This window comes from Pseudopipra pipra, chromosome 7, assembly GCF_036250125.1.
Source record: "Pseudopipra pipra isolate bDixPip1 chromosome 7, bDixPip1.hap1, whole genome shotgun sequence".
Lineage (NCBI taxonomy): Eukaryota > Metazoa > Chordata > Aves > Passeriformes > Pipridae > Pseudopipra > Pseudopipra pipra.
Genome location: NC_087555.1, coordinates 15567253 through 15589748, shown reverse-complemented (window position 1 = coordinate 15589748; position 22496 = coordinate 15567253). Strand labels below are relative to the sequence as shown.

The following is a 22496-nucleotide window of genomic DNA, read 5'->3' as shown; positions in this document are numbered from 1 at the left end:
TATGGTGAAGCTGGAGGGTGTCTGCTTTATAGAAATAGAACTAATGAATTAAGAAAAACCCAACACTGATATGATAAGCTCACATTATTCAAATTAGTTGCTATGAGAAATCACTGAAAAGAGAGCCTTTTATAATTTTTTTTTTTAACTGGACTCTGCTCGTGGTGTTAAAAGAGTGAATATATGAAATAACTGAATTGTAGAATCTTTATGTTAACTTTCTTTTGATAACTGAGCTTTGGCATAGCCTCTGCTTTTAAATGAGAGCACTCAGTTTGTAGTGCTGGCTTAAATTCACTGTATGGCTAGTGAGCTCAGCAGGTTTAGCACTTCTCTACTCCAGACATAGCAGTCATATGTTTTTTTCCTCCCCAAAGAAGTAAATTATTTATACAGCACCAACCTTTTTTAACCTAGCTTCTGACAGGCTGGGATTTTTCCAATCTCAGTTGAAACTGTCTAAATAATTTATCAAATATTCTTTCGAAGTACAATGAATTCTGAAACCTAAGAAATGTTAAATGAGATTCTTTGCCCTTCCAGTGGGAAAGGGTTACTGAGGTTAAGCTAGTATGTTCTTTGAACTTTTCTCAGTCTCTGTCTTTTCCCATTGTACAGTCTCCTTTTTCTCTCCTACTGTCTATCTATTAATTTTCATGACATTTTCTATTTATCAGACTTTTCCTTTATGTTTCTGTATCTCTTGCTAACTCTTCCCTTGCTGAAGTCTTTCTATACCTTTTCTTCTTCATTATAGTAAGACAGCTTTCCTTTGAGATGGTCCTCCAGAGAGAGGAACCATTGATTATTGTGTCCCAAGCTGTACAGGCAGTCCTGAATCTTTCAGTCCAGCCTCAAATTCAGCTGAATCATCTCCCATCCCCATTAAGAAAATGGTGACAAATCACAGAATCATAGAGTCATGGAATGGTTTGGTTTGGTTTGGAAGGGACCTTTACAGGTCCTCTAGTCCAACCCCCATGGGTCTTCAACTAGAGCGGGTTGCTCAGAGCTCCATCCAACCCGGCCTTGAATATTTCCAGGGATGGAGTATCTACCAGCCCTCTGGGCAGCCTGTTCCAGTGTTTTGTCACCTTCTTCATAAAAAATTTCTTCCTTATATCTAGTCTAAATCTAGACTCTTTCAGTCTAAAACCATTATCCCTTGCCCTGCTACAGGCCCTGCTACTAAAAAGTCCATCCCCAATCTTAAAAAATCTGAAGATCTTTGGTAAAGATAAGAAAAAAAGACATTTCCCTAGAACTTGAATCTGCAAACAACGTGTAATCTTGCAAGAGCATATTTCCAGATCAGGTATCTGACACACACACACATACATGCACACCCCCTCTCCCCCTGCCCCAATCCATTCCTGTCTGGTCAAAACTTCCTCAAAGATTGCCTTTCTGTAACACTTGGATAATTCTCTCTCAAAGAACCAATAAAAAAAGTTTGTAAACACACATACACACACACACAAATCCAATCCACCAAAAGAAAACCTTGGGCTATTCCAATTTTTCCAGAAGGTATTTTAATCCTTTTAAAGTTTTGTCAGTGATTCAGGTGGCTTCCTTTACCTGAATCAATTCATCCAATTTACTCAAAAAAGAACTTCCAATTTTCTTTTTAGGAAGAAGAAATAATAAAGTAGCACCCCACACTGTTTTTACTTAGACTCAGCAATTCAGCATTGTATCCTTTATAAATTAATGATATAATGAACTGCGCTTCAAGATGTCTGACGTAGTATCACAGCTGAAATCAGCAGCAGAAACACAAACTAGCAGCTAAGTTTCTGATACTCTGCTGTACTGTAACTGTTTAAACAGAACATTACTCCTTTAAGGAAGCCATTTAATTTTGAAGTTTTAAAGCAAGTCGCTTAACCATAAAAGCAGACTTTAGAGAAGCTGACCTGCATGAGCCCCTATGTCAGAGAATGATGCCCAGGCACAATCTTATAGGAAATGTGGTAGGATAGGAATAAGAAATAATTTAAAAAATTGCAACCAAAAAAAGGGGATACAGACAGCAAACTAACTAGCAGATTAACTCCTTATAACTATTCTTTGTGAAGTACATGTATATCGTAAAGTTTTTTATTGCAAGTTTGCTGAATTTTTCCATCTTCTGACTTGCACTGAAGATTTCCTTACACAAAGGATATTTTTCTGAAGATTTCCTTACACAAAACTGCTTCTAGCTCTAAGTCTTAAAAATACATTTGTTACATCATAACCTTGAGTTATTATTTCACCATATATTTAAAAAGGTCAGTCAAGAATAAAGCTTTGCTTTTGATTTGGAGAGCAACAGTTCCTCCAATGTATGGCCACCTTAATATTAATAAAATACTTTAAAACTGTATGTGTAAAGATTTGTTATGAGATATGCAAGTTTGCATTATTTAATGGTATGTTATTATTTAATGTTTGTGGTTAATAAGTTTTTATAAGTCTACAAAAATTTAATTTCACTCCAATACTCTGGTTTCCTTTTCTGTTTGATAACAGCGTAAAACTTAATTGTGAAGAAAGCTCTGTTTATCACTTAATAGCTATCCCTGCTAGAGTATTTGACCCTGAGATCACCTCAATTGATTAGAGCATGGTGCCAATAACGGCAAGGTTGTGGGTTTAATCCCCGCATGGGCCATTCATTTAAGAGTTGGATTCGATGATCCTTGTAGGTCCCTTCCAACTCAGAAGATTCTGTGATTTTGTATTTTCCTTTTTAGAAAACAGTCTACTTGGAGCTGAAGGAACAGGGAAAGGATGTTCGATAATCCCGATTCCCCACTAGATGACGCTCTAAGTACAAAAACACACTCCGGCATGCTCATTAATATATGTGTGAATTGCTTGAGCACATTACGTGTTCATTAATTTACTGCTCTTATGTGCTCATAAAGATTAATAATATGGAGCTACAGTGGCCTATGAAAAATTCAGTTCTATTCCAAAGTTTGGCTAGATATTTCTCTCAGTATGTCTGTGGCTATAGCACATTATTTAACTTCAGTATTAAATGGTTTTGGTCACTTGTGGTACAACAGACATGCTAAAAGCCTTTTTTTCTTTTTTTTTTTTTCTTTCTTGGAACTTACCATAATGTGGTTAAATGCCAAAATTTACTGCACTCCACTCCAGTAAGGTGTAGTAATTTGAATAGCTAGCTGGGTATTAAAATGCAGCATGTATTATATACATATATTGTATACAAGCATGTACACTCATACCGATTCACAAGCTGCAATAAACTGATAAATGCTATTAAATAACTGTGTATTCACCTGACACCTCACAGACATCTTTACATAAAATAAGGTAGCATAAAGGAATTACTGTCATAACAATGCATTCCGTGTAAAGTGTCTTCCATGTGTGCCATTCCTTTATAAAAGATGTAAGACTAAGATATGAAACTACTACTCGATTGGAGAACTTGAGCTGTTTACAGTGCCAGTTGTGTATAATTACACCTCAATCCTGTTAACTGTTTACATTTTGTATTATCTATTCTAAAAAAAAAAAAAAAAAGACATTTCAATCTTTCTCATTTAAAATGGTTGAAATTCTTATTGCCAAAACACAATATGCAAAAGAAAAAAAAACATCTCTAGCAAAATTTCAACCAGAAAGGCTACTTTTCTAAGCAAACAGTGCTGAGCTTAAAGATGTTTTATGTATCCTGACATATAGTTGCTTCTGAGTGTCTTATCAGCAACTTAGTGTGTTGTTCAAGCTGTGTGGAAAAACTTTCAGATCTAAGTCAAGTGAGCACAAAACACAATTACAGTCATAACTTGTTTGAATACGCCTTGTATTTGCATCAGTGGCAAGCCTGAATGAATGGCAAGCCTGAATTCTTTCCAATTCATGAATGGTAAGTTTGAAATGTGTACTAAATTAGAAGATGGACATTTGCAGCAGAACATTGATGTGCAAGATTTTTAATGGTTACTTTGATTTTTGTTGTTTGATTATATTAAAATATTTCATGTATACATTTATCTCAGTCTCTGAACGTAAGTATTCTAGGTAACATGGCGATGACAGCTTTAATGGGAGCAGACTTGGCCACCCTGCTGTGACAGACTAGTGATTCACAGTATTTTAATCTTTCATGTATTGACTTTCTTACTCTTTAAAATACATTCAGCTACAGACACAAAAGATACTGAAGTTCTGTTTAATAAACAATTTATCAGGATTCTGAACTTCATTAATAAATTAAGGAATATATTTACTTATATGAAAGCCTGACCTGAATGTCTAAATTTCTTCTTTGCTTCTGTATTTACTTGTTAAAAAATCCCTTAATCTTCTGGCTTGAGATAACTTTTATTAGGATTGTCACTAGTGACATGTTATGAGGATTTATAAGAAGATTTTTTTTCTGTGTTTTTCTGTCAATTACATGCTAACTATTTTCTATACCATCAATTTTTAATGAAAAAAAATCCTTGTTGTCTGATAAACCAATACTTAGGGTACTTAGAGAAATGAGGTACCAATAATCCTTTATTTCCTGAAAAGTAACAGGAAGACTGAAAAAAAAGAAGTTTGAACCTTTAAGCAGACATTATATGCTATTTACACCCTGATTCTGCTCAAGTAATGGAGACTTGTGTCAACATATGACTCCACTGGCTGCAATGGTTTCAGGGCACAAGGGAAGGGCTCTCATGATTCAAACAATGTTTCTAGTTGCAAGAAAAAATAAATCATGACCTATGCTTCCCCACTACTGAAAATAATGAGAACTTTTAATTTTAAACTTGACTTTAAAATTTGTTTTATAGTTCTAGAGCCTTTTGGCGTTATATTTTCAAGATTTCTGGAACAATCATGACAGATAATTATTTTTTAGGTTTAAAAATTAATCCACACTTCTGGTTCTCTTAGCTACACTGGCAGACCTCTTCTGTGTGCTCAGCTGTGTCGGCAGAAAAATGCTGTCTTCACTTATGTCAGTCAGGAATGTGGTGCAGTTATACCAGCCAAAAAATTCCCTCTGTCAGCATGTCTTGACTCTGAACTAGGGCCTCTGGCAGCCAGGCTGGTCTGACATCACTGCAAAGGCAATGAAGACAAGCCTTCAGAGCCACTCTGGCTGAGCACCTGCACTGGCAGAGCCCAATCTAACCCTTGGAGCACCCTAAATGACAAACCATGGTCAGCAACTCCAGTGTATGTTTAAACCTGAACTCTTACCCCAAGAATAAAATCTACATTTTGTCCTGAGGAATGTCACAATATCAGCTGTACACAAGTGACGCTCTGGCACTGCAGAACCTGCCTGACACTATCCACACAAAAGTCAAGCTGTTTTTGCAGCATAAAGGTATGGATTTATACCTGGCTGCCTTAGAGCTTTCAATGGCTCTCAGACTTCCCAGTCCTAGGAAATCTTTTTCTCTTAACTTCTATTTCTGTCTTTCCCAGCGTGGGAACAATACCTTTTGTTTCCAATCTGTATCTGTGAGGTATTGTGCACGTGGGTCTCTGAGGGTGCCACTGTTTGAGTGATGAGAACTACTTGATGAGAAAGTGCAGCCAGATTACAGCAAAGAGGTTGAAAATTAGAGCAAAAGGAAGAAATTAGGAGGAGTACGACCCAGGTGGAACTGGGGATGCCAAAATTAACATCTCCCTTGCTCTTTTAGAATATATTTTGAAAAAAGCCTATTTCAAATTCTGGTTGAGGCAAAAAACTGAGTTTAAGCCTATTCCTCACTCTGTCTCACTTGTTTGAATGTAAAGCATTCTCAAGTTGTGTACAATTTTTGCTTTCCACATAAAAAAAAATGAAAGTGAGCCAGCTGGAAACCCCCACAACCTGTAACACTGAGTGAAATCTCCAGCAGAGGCATGCTCCCAGGCACTTCGGGTAGAGGAGAGGGCAAAGAAGGTTTAGCAAAGAGCACAGTGTCTTTTGTTTTGGTCAGAAACTCTGGGATCTGTGGCCTGAAGAGGAGAGGAGAGAAAGGAGAGCAAATAGGGCATTATCCCAGCTGTAAAAAAAAGATTTACTCAGAGCACCTTCTGAACTAAGGTGAGCAATAATTTTCTATGTGTCTGCCCAGCTCTTACCCCCTCTATTTATATGGTATTTTAAATGATTGGAATAAAATATTTGAAGCTGAATTGAGCAGGCAGACATTATTTTAAACTGACCTACAACTAATAACAAGAATATGTTCTCTGCAAACAATGAAAGAAAATATGTAGAACTGAGATTCTAACTAATTTTTTTTAATTCCATTTGAATGAGTCCCTCATCCTTCTGAGGAGAAAGCAGAGAAAGGGAGAAGTGTTTGAAAGTCAAAATACTACTTTGCACATCTCTAATGTTTTCCATTCTAGGATGTCTAGTTCTTTACAAGCTTAATGTGATTAACTTTATGCCAGGTAAGCAGTTCTACCCATAAAAATAGGTAGGTCTTTACAGGATTAGGGCCTCAATTTGTCCTTAAAGTGGTGAGCAGTGAATATCACTGCTTTAACAGATAGAATAGTATAAATAACAGATACTGTGATTTGCCTGAAGATCTGTCAAAATTAAAATTGTATTGGATTGACCTGAAACAAAACAAAAGAACACTCACATTTGCAGCCAGCTGCAAGGAAAAGGAAAGCAGAAAGAAAGAAAAAAATTAACATGATGAAACATTTCCTTTGATTAAATTATGAAACATTTCTTTCTTAAAGCTCTTAAAATGTCATTCTTTAGAATAAAATGGAAATTATTTAAAATTACTGGTTAGAGTTGAAATAGTAATTCTTAGTATGTCAAACTGAAATGTCTACTTTTCTTTGTGCGCAGCATGACAATTGTCACATTGTAAAAAATACCCTTTGGTAGGGAATGTTTTCTGGTCTCTGTGTTAGTGCAGGTTAAGTGGAGCTTTTGGCACATGGCTGTTGATGGGAGCGCTCCCTCAGGTCGGAGGGTTTTCAGAGGGTGGCTGCCCCGTGTGGCCCTTAGCCCTCTCATGGCCAGGCTGGCCCCATCCTTCTCCCCCATCTGCCATTTCTGGTTCCTCTCACATCTCTTGCTACACACTTTGTGCACACAGACCCCACAGAAAATTACTCTATTTTTTTTTCTGATTGTTTCTTCTTGTTGTGTTAGTTGGGGAAAGATCTAGGACTCTGAAAAGCTTGCTCATCACTTTCTAATAAAAGTCTGCTTAAAGGATAAGCAACAGTAGAATAACCTGCATGGGAAAGGGCTGAGGAATCACATAGTGAGAGTGCAGCTGTCAGGGAGTTTGAGAGGGTTTTGACAACCATGGATAGAAACCAGGGTTCAGGACTGAGAAAATCTGAGAAGTTTCCTGAAGTTCACTGCTAGCTCAAGGGAAGAACAGCTTATGAAAATACTTTTTTTCAGAGAAGTCATGCAAAATATATAAAAAAAAAACAGATTAATTTTAAAACTATTTAAAATTTAATGTGAAATTATGTGTGGACCAAGCATGTGTTAAGACTTGGACTTAGTATAATTTACTGCTAAACAAAACCATGTTTAATTAATAAGTATCCTACTTAAGAATGAGTTAAAAATGTTATTTTTCAAATTATCACCTAAATATTAATTTAAATATTAATTTAGTTTTACTCTATCTCAACTTTTTTATTAACAACATATATAATGTATTACTGATTAAATATATCTTCTATGCAGTAGAGGCATAATGAGATTTTTCAAAACTGCACTGACTGGAAACAGATACCTCTGGGAATTTTCAAGACTACCTACAGGTCACCTTGTATCCATCGATTTCTTTGGAAGCAGGCACCTGATTGTCATATTCCTAATATGTGGCTTAGAGTGACAAGAAACAAACTTCCCATTCGCTAAGTGTAGTTAATACAAATGTAATGCTAATATATGTTTTAATAAATGATGCTATTGGGTAATTAAGAAAAAATTGGGTTACTAATAACATATTTTCTAAATCTCAATTTGTACATCTTTTATGCTGTAATTGTACATTCAGCTTGATACAAATTGAAAAATACCTTGTCTAATAAAATTGAAATATTTTCTAATGTAAATTAAGGTTTCCACAATAGAATTTGAATTAATATATGTTAAAATTTCTGCTTGAGTAAACACATATATGAACAGTATGTAGTAAGAAATATCCACCTGAAATAAAGGCTATGTGCAGTTCCACTTTTGAAGGATTATGCACAACTTTAAGAGCAAGCATTTTTAGAATAACAAGGATAAGTCAAATGAAAACCAAGAGTAAAAGAAGTTATTCAAATAAAGGTTCCATGATTCAGATCTGTGATTTATATCACTTTGATTTACATGTCAATCTATAGTGCTTACAATATTTTGCTCCAATGCAATTAAGCTCATGAACTGGAGACTATATAGTTGTACTGAGCTGCAAAGACATCTTTCTAATCTCTCTGATTCCATTTTACTCATCTGTTAAGAGAGAATAAAAACTTTTGTCTTTTATGGGGGAAGGTACCATGCAAATGCAAATGATATTATACAGAATGGAAATTTAAATGGTAAAAGAGCAAAGGGTTTTAATAAAATGACAATTCAAGACACATATAAGCGTCCCTGTGTGAATGTTGATTGAAATGAGGAAAGTTAAGAGTGAATTTTAAGTGCCCATAGCAAAATGCATCGAATGTTAAGAGTAAATTAAGAAGTGCACAGGCCAAGGGACAGAACTGTCTCATAAATGTATAAAGAAAGAACTGAAATATTCCTTTGAGGATTTGGGACAAAGGATCACTCAGTCCTTGATAACAGTGCAAAGCAGGTTGGGGAATAGGCTGTGGGGAACACAGGCATAGTGACACTTCAAAAGACACAGGAACTTGAAAAAGTTGAAAATGCAGTTAGCGACAGATTTGGATCTGAAGAGGGAAAAAAGCAAGAGTGAGCACAGCTGGATATGATCTTTGATGTTGAATTACACAAGGTTTAAGAAGAATTAGGGCCTTTGGAAGATACTGTCATTGGAAATTCTAAGGAGTGACTCCAGGGCAGAGCAAAGGCAAAGTTTTTCTCTATGCTCCACAACCCAAAGCTGCAGCTGGCAGGTCGCTCTGGTAGAGGCTGGGCCAGGTGAGCCTGGCACACATCACTGTGCAGATGCTCACAGCTTCTAGGAGGCATCCACCCTGAGGTGTCTCAATGAAGTGAACAACAAAGATGAAGGAACCAGCAATGGCCTCTCAGGTGCACAGGAACCAGCTTTGAGATATTCCTGCTGAGTCTTGCACAAAGCCTGCGTGTCAGGTGGAGGCTCTCAGAGAATACTCTGGGTGGCATGGGAATGATGTGCAGGTACTAATACAGGAATGATAGGTAGGCTGCCAACCCTCTGGATAGGCTATGGAAACTATCCTTTCCTGTTTTCAGGGGCACTAGAGTTGTGGCAGTAGTCTTTAAAATTTAACTAAAATTTGCCAAAACACCAGTATCTTGCTATGAGAAGCAAGATACCATGACAAGATGACTGCAGAAAAGGAGGATGTCAGGCTGTCATCTAGCCCTTCTTATACTAACAGAGGCATCCACAGTGACAACATAAGGGTTATGACTGCACAAATGGTACTGCTGAAAATGTTATTTGTGAATTCTATCTTTTATGAAAACTTTTTTTTTTTTCAAAATGTGCTTTGGGAGTGTGCGAGTGGGGCAAATAAACACAATGGGGAGAATCTGTGACTTCCTAATGGACACTCTCTTATAAAGGCAGAAAAGAAATAATTTCCAGCATTACCTGCCTAATGTGAGAGCTGAGGAGGAAGACAGGCAAATCTCACCTTCTTCTGGAGGAGTTCTTAGGCTGAGGCTATTTTCTCATCCAGGGTATGGAAAACTTACTGAAAGTGAGGAGCATGATGTCTCTGTGAAATGACAGATCTTTGTAGTGAGTAGGAATTTAATGCTGAGTAGCCACATATTACTCCTGGCATCTAAAACCTCCCATGTGGTCTGCTCCAGACTTTGCACCACAAAGGGGAACAACAACCAGTGCAACCCTGTAAATCCCACTGTCTCTTCAGAGACTGCCTCAGACAGTCAACAATAATGAAGAGTTTCAGTGTCAAAGGACATTTTCTCTAATAGCCCAATCAATCAAGTCAATTCCTCCTCTCCTCCATGCCTTCCCCTCCCAGCCTTTGAATTTTCCCAGTTGCCACTACTACTGGAGTCTCACTGGTGAAGACAACAGCTGAGAAAACACCTGAAGTTTTTACAGAGCTTAGTTTAAAAAGGTCATCTCCTTTGAATTGAAAAACAAATAAATAAATAAAATTAAATCATTTTAATGGATTCCAGCTGAGGAAACCATACGACACCGAGATACAGTCAGCCTAAGACAAGGCTGTCTTCTCACTTTTCATCATTTTACTGTCTGCTCAACTGGTTGGCAGTTATAATGCTGACAGTTTAATCCTAATTTCGGAATCAGTGTCAACAACTATTTCTTTCTCTGGAAATGATACAGAAAGACCATAAACGACGTAGAACATGATGCCAAACAAACTCTCTCCTTTTGGCACACTAGGAGAAGAAAAAAAAAACAAAACAACAAACCCAAGAGAGCGTATCCATAGCCATTCCTTCTTCCTAGGAAAAAGCAAACAAAACACAGTGTAAGAAATATTTTCCCAGCTAGAGTGGGCAGTTAAGACTGTCAGAAGATGTGACTAAACCACATTTGATTCCTTTGCTTGTTTAATTTACAGATACTCGTGCTTCTAAAATTTAAACTGGCAAACTGAAGAAATCCTACTGGATCAATGATAATGTGCTTTTTCTGAATTAAGAAATATCATCACTACAGGAGAGACAAGGGGTACTGACTTCAATCTCCTGGGGAACAATGGATGTCTGGATCAAATATAGACTTGCTATATGTCCTTTGGGCATGAGGTTTTGGCTATATAGGGTTGTTACTTGTGACATGACCCCAAATGTGTGAATGAGGTAGCTCACTTTATGCTACTGCATAAAGTGGAGCTCGAGAAGTAAAATTGAACCTTGTTGAAACCCACTTCTTGCAGGCAGCATACCTTGTACCAACCCGCCCTAGTGGAACAGATCCTTTTCAGCTTGTCTTTTTTACCCTATACTGCTGACTGATAGAGTAAAAAATGTTCTTAGTTTCAGTATGGATCTTGGGAAGATTATTAAAAATAAATGCTCATCAGTAAAGGCTGGATTCAGAATGCTTCTGAAAAAAATGCAGTCCAGTATTTACCTAGGAAGACTTATTGTGAAAACTCTGTCAACAACCTCTTCCCAATTAGCCTGTGATACCCTATCCCAAAGCCTGGTACTGGAAAGTGCACAATATCCAGCTCCCACTGGAATCAGGGCAATCCTGTTGCCTTCAGTGTTTAACATGTTCTCAACATCTCATAGGATGTGGTCTTCAAGCTCCAGTTCACAAGCACATGTGCTTAACTTAAGCATGTGAGTAGTCCTATTAATGCTGAAGTGCTTAAAGTTAACCATGTATGTAATTGTTTGCAGGCCTGGTTCCTTAATTAGCTACACTCATCCTTTAATCCTCCCTGTCTTTTAACCTCTGCAGTGTTACATGCCTCAATTTCTTTAATCAGATAATGAACATTAGGGAAGTTGTTATTTACTACTTCTGCTTCATGGCTTGAACTAAAAAAAGATGGACCCTTTGGAGAGACCTATTATTAAATGTGGTAAAATTAAAATATAATGGCATAAAAAAGATGTTTGCAGCTTTTGAAAAAAATCTTGATTTTCCTTTTGTTAAATGACTTTTCACACTTCCTGAAGTCATGTATTGATTTCTTGATAAGATTATCCCTAAGTTTAAAAATTGCACGTTCACTGTATGATAAACTTTCAGGTTTAACTAAATTCCTATTACACTTTCAAAGCAGGAAATCAAAACTGAAATGCAGCAATGCAAAGATGACAGAATGGCCACATTAAAACAAAACCCTCTGCCAACAAAAAAACCAGCAAAACCTCCCAACAATGAAGTTCTAGAATACAAAATAGAACAGGGAAAAAACCCCAACAAAACACCTCTGGCAAAAGTAGTTTTGAAGTGGACATTTTCCAATTACTGTTTTTCATTAAGTGTCTGCTGCTTGCACTTGGATATGCTGGTCGTGCTGCCTGCTTTCTGCCAATCTCTCCTTATCAACTCCAAGGGTGCCAGGAGGGTGGGAAAGCACATTTGCAGTCGTCAGGTTTCACTGCCTTTTCTACTCCCTTGACCTACTTTTTTCCTCCTAATCTTTAAATTTCCCCTTTTTCTTATTTCAGCACATTAGCATTCCTCCAAATTTTTAATTATTCTCCATAGTAATTCCCTGGAGTCCACTGCTTAAACTTTCTTTCTCTGCTTGCTTTACCTCTAAGTAATGAGCACCTATACTATACTTTACCATAGTCCAATCCCCTGTAGTTTCCTTTACTTCATCTGTATGCTGCAAGCTGTCCCTTTTGGAGAGTTGCCTTGCAGTTTGACAACACTGGGAGTCTATTCTTTCTCAGATGATTTCCCTGTCAGGTTCACTGCTACTAAAAACAGGACTACTGACAGCATACATTTTGAATCCAGCCATGAAAATCGCTTCATGATAATCTTCACCCAACACTGCATTATATGGTACTACACTGGCTACTGGGCTGGGAATTCTTCTGTTTGTAAATCTGCTTTTTTGGCCATATTATTTTGAACATTTCATTTCATGCATTGTACTGAAAAACGAATAAAGTATCACAGCAAAGCATTAGATGCTTACCTAAAAAAGGGAATGCTAGCCGATCCAATTTTCCTACAGTGTTGCTCACTTAATATAGTGAATAAGCCTGAGGTCCAATATGATTCCTTCATAACGGACACTGAACTCTATCACTTTCTTCCTCAAGCCAGTTTGCCATTGAGCCAGATGTACTCTACCCATCTTCTCATTACTATGATCAATCTTCTCTCTGCTGATCAGAATTTAATCCTATTAAATCACTAGGCTTGCAGTAAATGAGTATCATACACACGCATGCTTGCCACAGCAGATTACTATAACTGCCTTTATTTTTGGAAGATGCACTCAAGGCTGCCCCAGGCTAATCTGTACAACAACCCTGCTGCATGGCTGCAGGAAGCTGGGAGCGGCACAACCCTCCCCTGGCAGGGAAATGCAATGCAGGGATTGCTTGGAGCTCACAGACCCACCCCCCTGGTCTGTGATCTGGGATTGCCGAGTTTGGGGATGGGTGGCAGGGAGGACTGAGCAAACAGCCTGGAAGTTATGGGCCTGTTTTACACCTTGTACAGCTGCTCATGGCTGGGTTGGCAGCTGGGGGATGTCAACATCTAAGGTTTGTGGAGGCTTCTACATATCCTGGTGCGGTTCATTTTTCTCAATTTTATTGAAATTTTTGACTATTTGCCCTAAAACGGTAATAGAGCAATAAAGGTCTTGACTAGGGGAGAAATGTTCCAAGTCATTTAGTAATTTGTAGCTGCCAATGTTTCAACTAGTTTGGGTCACTAGAGGGTGCAGATTAGCCTCTTCAGGCTCAGTCTGGACATTTGTGTTGTGACATGTAGACCCAGACAGCCTCCTGATTTGCTGTATTAAGTGCTTAAGAGAGGAGGTGTGAATTACTCATTTTGAGTCTGTTGCATGTGTTCAGTTTTCCTTTTACAAGCACACACTACCAGGGTGCTATGGTATGTAGAGTAAAGCATTCCATGCCTGTTTCTGCAAGATATTTGCCAATATAACTATTAACCAGAATAGCAAAATAAAAATTTAGGTATGGCTTACTTAGCCTTTTAATAGTCTGAAAGCAGCACATTCAAATTACATCACCTATTTTAAAAACACAGAATATAGCCCAAAGAGATTTTTAGCCTGTAATTGATCTCTTTTCAGATAAGATGTACAGAGTTTTCAGTAAATTCATATTACTTTCTCTGTGTGGCTTGCCAAATGATTTTCCCCATTTTACTGCATCTAATAACAGAGTTTTATAATTTAATGGTCTCTAAACTTCTTAGGATTAACAAAGCAGCAAAGAGATAACAGATTACATTTGAATTAAAGTGTTAGTATCTTCTGCATTTAGGTACATAAATACCTGTGACCTAAAGAGTATTTTCTAAGCTATAAATACACAATTGCTAATGTTTTTCACATTTTATGAAAAACATGACCATTATGTCCGAATCTGTTTTTTGTTTTATATGGCAATAGTTTTAGATCACATTTTTGTCTAGCTATCATAATGAACAACTTGGATTTACAAATATTCTTGCCAGGGAACTAGTGGTTCGGAAAATAATGAGGATGAGAAAACCTTCCTTGTTCTCTGAGCAGGGTAGTCTCTTAATGAGAGATAATGGTGATGAGCTATAAAGCAGAATGGTCCAGCAATGCTCCCCAGAAGCTGCACAGGACAGCATCCTAAAACCTTCTGCTGAATAAAAGCATCTGTCCAGAGCTTAATTAACAAAAAATTAGGCATTTAAAACTATTTAAGAAAGCTAAGATAATTCAGTTAAGAGTGTACCTCTGAGTTCACGTGGTCATTCGTGGTTCTATTGAAGATCTATGCTGTTGCAACAAAGAAGCAGAAAGAGTGTTTATAAACTTTGGCAGAAGGAAGCAGATATGATTTTTGTCTGTTAGATGTGGCTGGATCCACTTGCTGGACCACAGGCAGATCAATAAATACTAATTAAATGAAAGTCTTTGCCCACAGTTATCATTTTGCTATTTAACTTGTTAAAGAAAACTTTCTTTTATGAAAAGTCAGGAGTTATGGTGTGAATTTAGTTCTTGACAGTACTCAAATTAATCATGCTGCACAGGAGTCAAAATTTCATTAAATGTTATTAACAACCTGAAAAATAATGCCCCATGCAGGTTATCCAGTGTCCAGAAGTACATATAACAGCATAATTGTGGCAGTGTAGACAGCTTCTGGTTGCCAGTTTGTCTGTTATTATTTTTATGTCTACCATTCCCACTGTGGATCACAAAGTCTGTTTCATTGCAGAAGTGGATGGGCAACTAAGAATGCTGAAACACGTTCAATAACCTGTTGGGGAGCTGAGCTGAGGATAAAGAAAGTCACTGACTCTCAGTGACACTTTGTCAGAAACAGAGAGGTCTGAGTTGGGGAAGAGGATATAGTAAAGACAGAAGAATGAAAATAAAAATACCCTCTTTTTCTACTGTGAAAAATGTCTTTACTGTGATAGGGAGCTGCTAGTGCAAAAGGGGAAAGTAGGAGCAGCAGCATTTTCAACTTTTCCGAAAGACACCTGAAAAAATTGATGTCTTTGATAGAATTGTATCTAAATTAACAGACTTAATTAATTACTAAAATTTCACTAGTTCCAACAACAAGCTGCATGCTTAAGAAATTCTAGTTCAAAGTTTGCTCTTTACCTGACCTAAATTAGCCTCAAATAATTTCACCATAAAAAATGACTGCAGCACTGGAGGAAGGATCTCTGAGGAGTGGGTGGCATGAAGGGGAGACTTGGTGTTGACTCAGGTCCTCAGCAGGAGTGAGATGTTCTGGGTTCCAGGCAGAGCTGGCACAGTCACATGCTCTGCAGAACCAATACCCACGTGGGAGCTCTGCTTTTGGCCCACTGTGGGCAGTGCAAAGGAGACCAGCTCTGCTGAATCGGAGCTTGGCTCTGCATGACAACATGAAGTTTCTCTGCAAAGGTGACAGCAATAAAAACTCTGTGAGGTGGCTCTGAATGGGGTCTGAATACAGTAGGGCCTTCCACATGCAGCCTGGGCAAGGGCAGTGCTAGTAAGAGGCTGAATCAAAACACAAGAAAAACACTATCAATTTTCTCAGACAATTTTCATCTCAAAAAACGAGGAACCCCCATACTCTAGAGCTGCAGACAGAGTTGTGACTGGTGTAATTTCTCTGCTGAGAGTTGGAAGAATGTAAAACCCAGTGACAGCAAAAGAGTAACTGTCCAGCAGGGAGATGTCATAGGAGCTGCGAGTGTAGCCTGCAAGTAGATATATTTCAAGGCCTGATACTCTTTGGATTATTTATGTGAGAATGCTGTGCAGAGAAATATATGCTGCATATTTAGAGTACGCTTAAATCTCCATGTGGACATCTCCTCGCAGTCAGTATTTGAGTGGAGCACAATACAAGGCTGGAGGAAATAAGGCTTTACTTTTCTTCGACTGTGGCTGTGGAATTCTTCACAGAGCAATTGTTCTAGATTTGATTCTATTCTGAGTCAAACAGCTTAGATAAAGGGGGTTTAATCAAATCTTAGTTCTGGTTCAGTTGTCCATGACCAGGAAAAAAAAGAAAATAACACAACAAAGCAATTAAAAAAACTAATATAGTTGCACAAAAATAACATCATTAGATGAAAAGATTTGAATCAAAATTCCTAGTCCAAGGTAGATGTTAAAGTCACTTACTTTCATTCGTGAATTAGGGAATATAGTGCAATATAATGCTCTTTTTTAATCTATTCCTTGACTCTGTACTATCTGAAAAGTAAATATAACACTTTTCTTCCAATGATACCTTTATAAGCAAAGACAGGCAATTTCCTTAAGGAAATCTTTTTTCGATATTTTGTAATAGAAAAAGATCAATTTTTTTCTTTTTTTTTTTTTTTTAACTTTTCTTTTGTCTTTCATTTTATTCTTGTATTTTCTTGCCCTTTTCTGAACATAAATGTCTAGATCAGTGAAGAGATCCTTGACCCTCCACTAATCATTAGCATTTTGTGATGGATTCAAGTCAATGACCTATGGATTAAAAGCACTATAGCCTGTTACCAGTCTACCAAGAGAGTTTGTCCTAGTGTTAAATGTCATTTAGCAAAGAGTCTCTACTTTGTGACCTTCTACATTTGATTGTTTAAAAAGGAATTAATCCTAAAATAATTAATGCCCATTTACATTGTTCTCATGTATCTGTAGGCTTCTGTTCACTCTAGGTATAAATACACCAGAATTCACTCTTTTTTTATCCTTCATGGTTCCATCCCTGAAATTGTAATTCACGGTCAAGATATCTGTCAACACATTGCTCCTTTTGCTGGTTGATAATTCATACAACAATAGAAACTATCTTCCAAGTGCCACCTATCTTTTTAATAATTCAAGATATTAAATAAATAAAATGAAGTATGTAGTCGCTGCCTTATTTCTATAAACTTGCTCATCCCTCTCATACACATTTCATGATAAAAGCTGTAAGTTAAGAGACACTGATAAGTCATCACCACAGAAAGGGAAGTTTCAACCACAAAAACCTTCGCTTTTCTAACTTACTCTTTCTCTACAAGAGGAGACAACTTCCAGTTGCTGTCACTATGAGTGTGACAGTTGCTTAAGTTAGCCAAGTTTCATGCATCAAGTCCATGTGTTTATACTGCCTGTGCTTTTAAGCAATTATAACAAAATTCAAATCCCTTCATATGGAATGAAGTTTAACACAATATTTTTAGAATTCAATTATTTTTAATTTTTATTAAATAAAAATCTATATTTTCTGTATTTCTATAATTTTATTTTCTTTAACTTTTCGATTGAAATAGCTTACCATATGAATTTCAGATGTAGGTGTTGAACACAGAAAAGTTAAAAATTTGATTGTTACATCCATGACAATGTTCTGCTATGGTCTCCATCATGAAAGTGTTGCATTTACTGACAATGGATCTATGAAGCATACTGTGAAACAGAAAACTACTTTTTGATCCTTTATAGACAGGGAACTGATCCACGGGAACCAAATTCACATTCTCAAGAGCTGCTTAAGGATCTTCAGACCACCAAGTTGATTTCAATGTTGAGTGGCCATTTGAGCATCTGGTTTGACAGAGTATGTGCCATAGACAGAGTCTTTAGTGCAACAATGATCATGAATAGGAACCTTTCCTTCTCTGGGTCCTAAACATGAAGACATCTTTCCATTTAGTTTTTTAATATCTATTTTGAATGTTGTTTTTCAGTCAGCATATATTTGAATAATCAAATTTTTTTATTTTTATCAAGAGGGAGTCTGAAATGTGAGAATTCACTGTTTTGTATTTTTCCCCCAAGCAATCTGTAGAGAGGCAATAGCTGTATTTCACAGATAACACATCCATTAGCAGCTCAGTCTGCTTCTTCTGACCAGTGGGATTATATCACACATGGTTTTGATGTCAGAACTGAAAGCAGCAGGTATCCCCTTTAATTAATTTTTTCCTTTCTATTGCAGACATGTATTTAGTTAGATAATACATTTTGCAACTTACTAAGAAGCAACAACAACTTTGATAACTGAAGAATGATTATTAACACCCCTCCCAACAAACAAACAGTAGGGAGAAGCCAGACCTGGTGTGCACGGTGGGGAGGGGGGTTGCAGAAATTCAGATGACAAACTTCCTTGCCTACAGCCTCTTCCAGCCTGAGGGTTTTCACAGTGCACCCATAGTTACAGGAGAAGCGTTACCCAACTACTACACTGTGATGTGGATGATCTCAGCAGCATAAATGGGTTCATTTGGTCAAATTTCTAACATGACCTTGTCATCCCACGATATGAGGTGGTTAAACAAGGTTTGAGGTTCTAAGTAAAGAAATATAAGTCTGCCAATTTCCGTGGCAAACCACCACTGTTAGTGATTGTTTAGGCTGGTTATGTAAGAAAATGTTGGGGTTTTTTTCAGCTGGTGTTGAAGATAACAGCTCTTTTGGAGAGATGACAAAATGAAACACCCACAAAGAGAGAGGAGCAAACAGTGCTGGCAGAAGCAGAAACTCATGTCTCTGAGATTGTTGCTGCTTTGGAGACCATAGGTTAGAAAAGGAAGGCCCCCCCATCGCCTTATCCATTCCTCTAGATACAGCAAACGACTTCTAGTCTTAAACTGAAGCTGCTTTTCTTGATAAGAGGTTCACAGCACCATGGGCAAGAGTCACAGGTGACAGTAAAAGGCCTGATGTCATTTGGTTTCCTTTGATACATGTCCTCACTCTAGCAAGGCCCTAGTGGCACTGATGAGTATAGGAGGCAACTGGATGGGATAGCCATTATGATAAAAAAAAGTTCCTTTTGTTACATCTGCACTTGTAGCACTGATACCAATTTATATAGTTCCCAGGTCAGCGGCTGAATAAGTACCTGAATAAATCTCACCTTTTTGTTGACTAATTTCTGACATATCATTTTTAGTCTTCAGATTTCACTCTCTTTGAAGGGTTTTGTTCTTCCCAGCTATTTATATAATATGCAGCATGAGATTCTTAGCTCCTATTTGAAGACTTAAAGACAACTGCTTCTAAGTGTCTTGAAAAACCTTATGCTTCATGTTCCTGGAGCTACTCAACATCAAAAATAATGGAAAAGAAAAATGAAACAAAAGAAAAAAATAGGGGAAGAAGGAAAAAAAAAAGAAAAAAGTATTTCAGAGAGGGACTATGTGGTGAAAAATGGCAATATAACTTTATAGCTTATATCCATAGGGTGTTCTTTTGGGCAGCATTCTGGATGAACTTTTCAAGGACTACTTTAAGACAGGCCTGTAGTCTTTGAAGTAGGCATCAAAACTCTGTGCTGCTGTTGAGCCTCCCTGCAAGAGCCCTTCACCCAGCAGGAAGGAGAGTAATGCTGCCTCTTGTGTAACTTACACTCTCATATGCACCCTCGCCCTCTCACTTCACAAATTTGCCTTCCGTGCTGCTTTAAAGCCCACACAAAATTCCTTGGTGATGCAAAGATGAAGCCTGCAAAACCTCTGCGCAAGTCTTGCCAGCACCATGCCCTTGTCTCCGTGGATTTGCACCATGCAGCATCATGAGCACTTAGACTTCAAGGTGCTAGGGCTAAAGACTGTGTCAGTGACAAGTTTTGTCAATTGGTGCGTGCAGTTATGGTGTTTGAATGAATCATAATAATGCAGCATTGAATCATAATAATGCAGCATCAAACTGCCATGTGGCATCACCGGCCTGCCGTGTCAGACAAAACACTGTATATCACAAAATGAATTAAATGGAAGTGAAAAAAAGCCTTGGCCTTGGCATATTTAAGGAAAAGAATGGTTTTACTCCTGCTGTAGAAGAAAACTAAAAAAAGAAAAAAAAAAATTGGTTGCTCAAGTATGCACATATTATAAAGCTGTCATTTACAGGCAGGAAGCAAAAATAAACTCCCTTGCTACTACTGACATAGTCTAATAACTTGCTTTGCTTGATGCAGAATCTGCCCAGAGCTAATGACTTCAGGTCTTGCTGACTCTGTATGGCTCAGTTCCCAGAGCCCTACTGAGCATATGGGGAAAATAGCCAGGTTTTGTACAAACACAAATGTTTGCTTGAGTTGAGCCCAGGACCAATAGAGTCTAACCATCATCTTGGGAAAGGAAGTTTTGTTGCCAAGTAAAAATTTAATCTGGAAGCTGAGAGTCTGTAAGAAATAGAGTTGTTTCCTCAGACAGTCCTTCTCTGCTATGAAAATCAAATCCATGGTAAGAGGAACAGATTGTAAAAAATTGTTCTATGAAGATATCTAAATACCTCCTAAAAAAGATTTATGATTTTAGTCTAGTCCTGAAGGGAATTTGTAGAACTGCAGGACCACTGGCACTGATGTGGGGATTGCAGACAGCACAAATTAGGCTCTAAATAATGGATCAAAAAGAGGAGCCTCCAAAGCTACTTTCTATTGCTCTTTAGGGAATAGCACAGACTATTATAAAATACTGCAGGTTGTGAAGCTCCAATAGAATTGTGTAGTTTAAAGGAAAAAAGCCCCAAGGAAGATGAGGAAAGCTCAGTGGCAGTGAGCTTGGTAGAGCTACACCTCAGTACAGCAGAAGACAGTGGTACACAGGGCAGGGATGTTGAGAGGCCTTGGAGATGAACACATCCCAACCCTAAGTAGTGCTCAGACCCCTGCCCCTCAACTGTGTACAACGTAATGTAAACTTGCAATGCCTGGATGATTCAGTTGGTCCCTGTCAATTCTATATTCTGAAAATAAAGCAAAGGTGATTCTGTGACCTGATGAAGAAGAGCATTCATGGGATGATGACATTCAGGTATATCTAGTGGTTTGCTGATACCATGTTTTATCTGAGCATGATGACACCAGGAGCCATCTCTGTTCCTCGTGTCAAAAGGAGCTGCCACCATCAGCATAAAACAGCCTTTGCTACTTCAGGTTTTGTTATAAGATGCAAGACAAACCTGTCCTCAATTAAAGCTCTATAGCATGGTTATTTATGGTTCTTTTTCCAAGTGATTTTTAGTTGGGAAAAAAAGCAAGAAAAAATACAAAATCAATTATGATCAGATCTAAATTAAATAAAAGTCAAATATAAATAAATACCACATACAGATCAAATATAAATTGAAATACAGCAGAGAATGGTAGTTTATTTTCACCTGAAACTTAAACAGGCCAATATCAGTGAATGCTTAGCTATCTCCAATAAACCAAGAGCTTACTTGCCAGACTCAGTCTCTGGTGACCAGCTCTTTGCAGCTACATGCAAGATTCAGTAAGAAAACAGATGGTACACTGGAGCTTTGCTTCATGAAGAATAATAGATGAGTAGACAGAGCCTCTCAATCTCAGAGTGGCACACAGGGTGATCAGAATCCTAATCACAACCATGCTGTGATAAAAGACTCTGGATAAAGAATGAATTAAGGTGGTTTGTCTGTTTTATCAATAAAAGTAATAGTAAGATATATTTCTTACAATTCTTTAAATAGAAGACTACTCACAGGAGTGATACATACTGCTTATAAAGCAGTGTGAAGTGGGATAAATCACCCTGTCCATTTAAAGCCTGTGCGTTTTCTGCCTCTCTATTACCAGCAAGATTATTCCCTGCGTTCTGTAAAAATGGATAAGAATATATAAAAAATTAGAGACCAAAATTCTCCTTCTGGCATCTTTTGTCCCCTTACTGTGACGGCTGGCACGGGTTAGAAAACAAATAATTTGCTTTATGTGACACTGTTTTGTTATTATGATACATTATAGACTAATGCAGGATTCTGTCATGTAGAAACATTTGAGCAAGATTTCCATATTTGAAAAACAATTTCATGTCAAGAAGGTAATAACAAGTGAAATAACATCAATATAACTAGAATATTAGGACAGCCAAAAGTAATGACTTTGCAGCCAATGGTATTAGAAGGAAATAGCTTAAATTATTCAGCAAGTAAACTGATGTCATGTGGTCAATTCACTGCATGTTTCACATATCCCAATTAGAATTAATGTAATAATAGAGATTGATTATTAAGTAATAAACAGTGACCAAACAAATTACTGTAAACATAAGTCAAATCTGCTAGGACAGCATATCTCTCTCCCTCCAGTTTGAAGAACAGCCCTTCAAACAAACCAAAACTGAACAAGCAATTCTTCAGAAATATTTTCAGACTTTTTTATTTATCTTGAAAACATAGATTAAGCT

At 37.5% G+C, this 22496-nt stretch overlaps 1 long non-coding RNA gene across 2 annotated transcripts in view; it reads right to left on the bottom strand.

Moving 5' to 3' along the window:
- LOC135417092 (uncharacterized) overlaps nucleotides 1-22496 on the bottom strand; it is a 48129-nt gene that overhangs the window by 12236 nt on the left and 13397 nt on the right. For both annotated transcript variants that reach the window (XR_010431892.1, XR_010431893.1), the window contains exons 2-4: nucleotides 14573-14616; nucleotides 10595-10627; nucleotides 9817-9900 (exon numbers count right to left, since the gene is read on the bottom strand). This is a non-coding gene — a long non-coding RNA (uncharacterized LOC135417092). The remainder of the gene's footprint in view (nucleotides 1-9816; nucleotides 9901-10594; nucleotides 10628-14572; nucleotides 14617-22496) is intronic.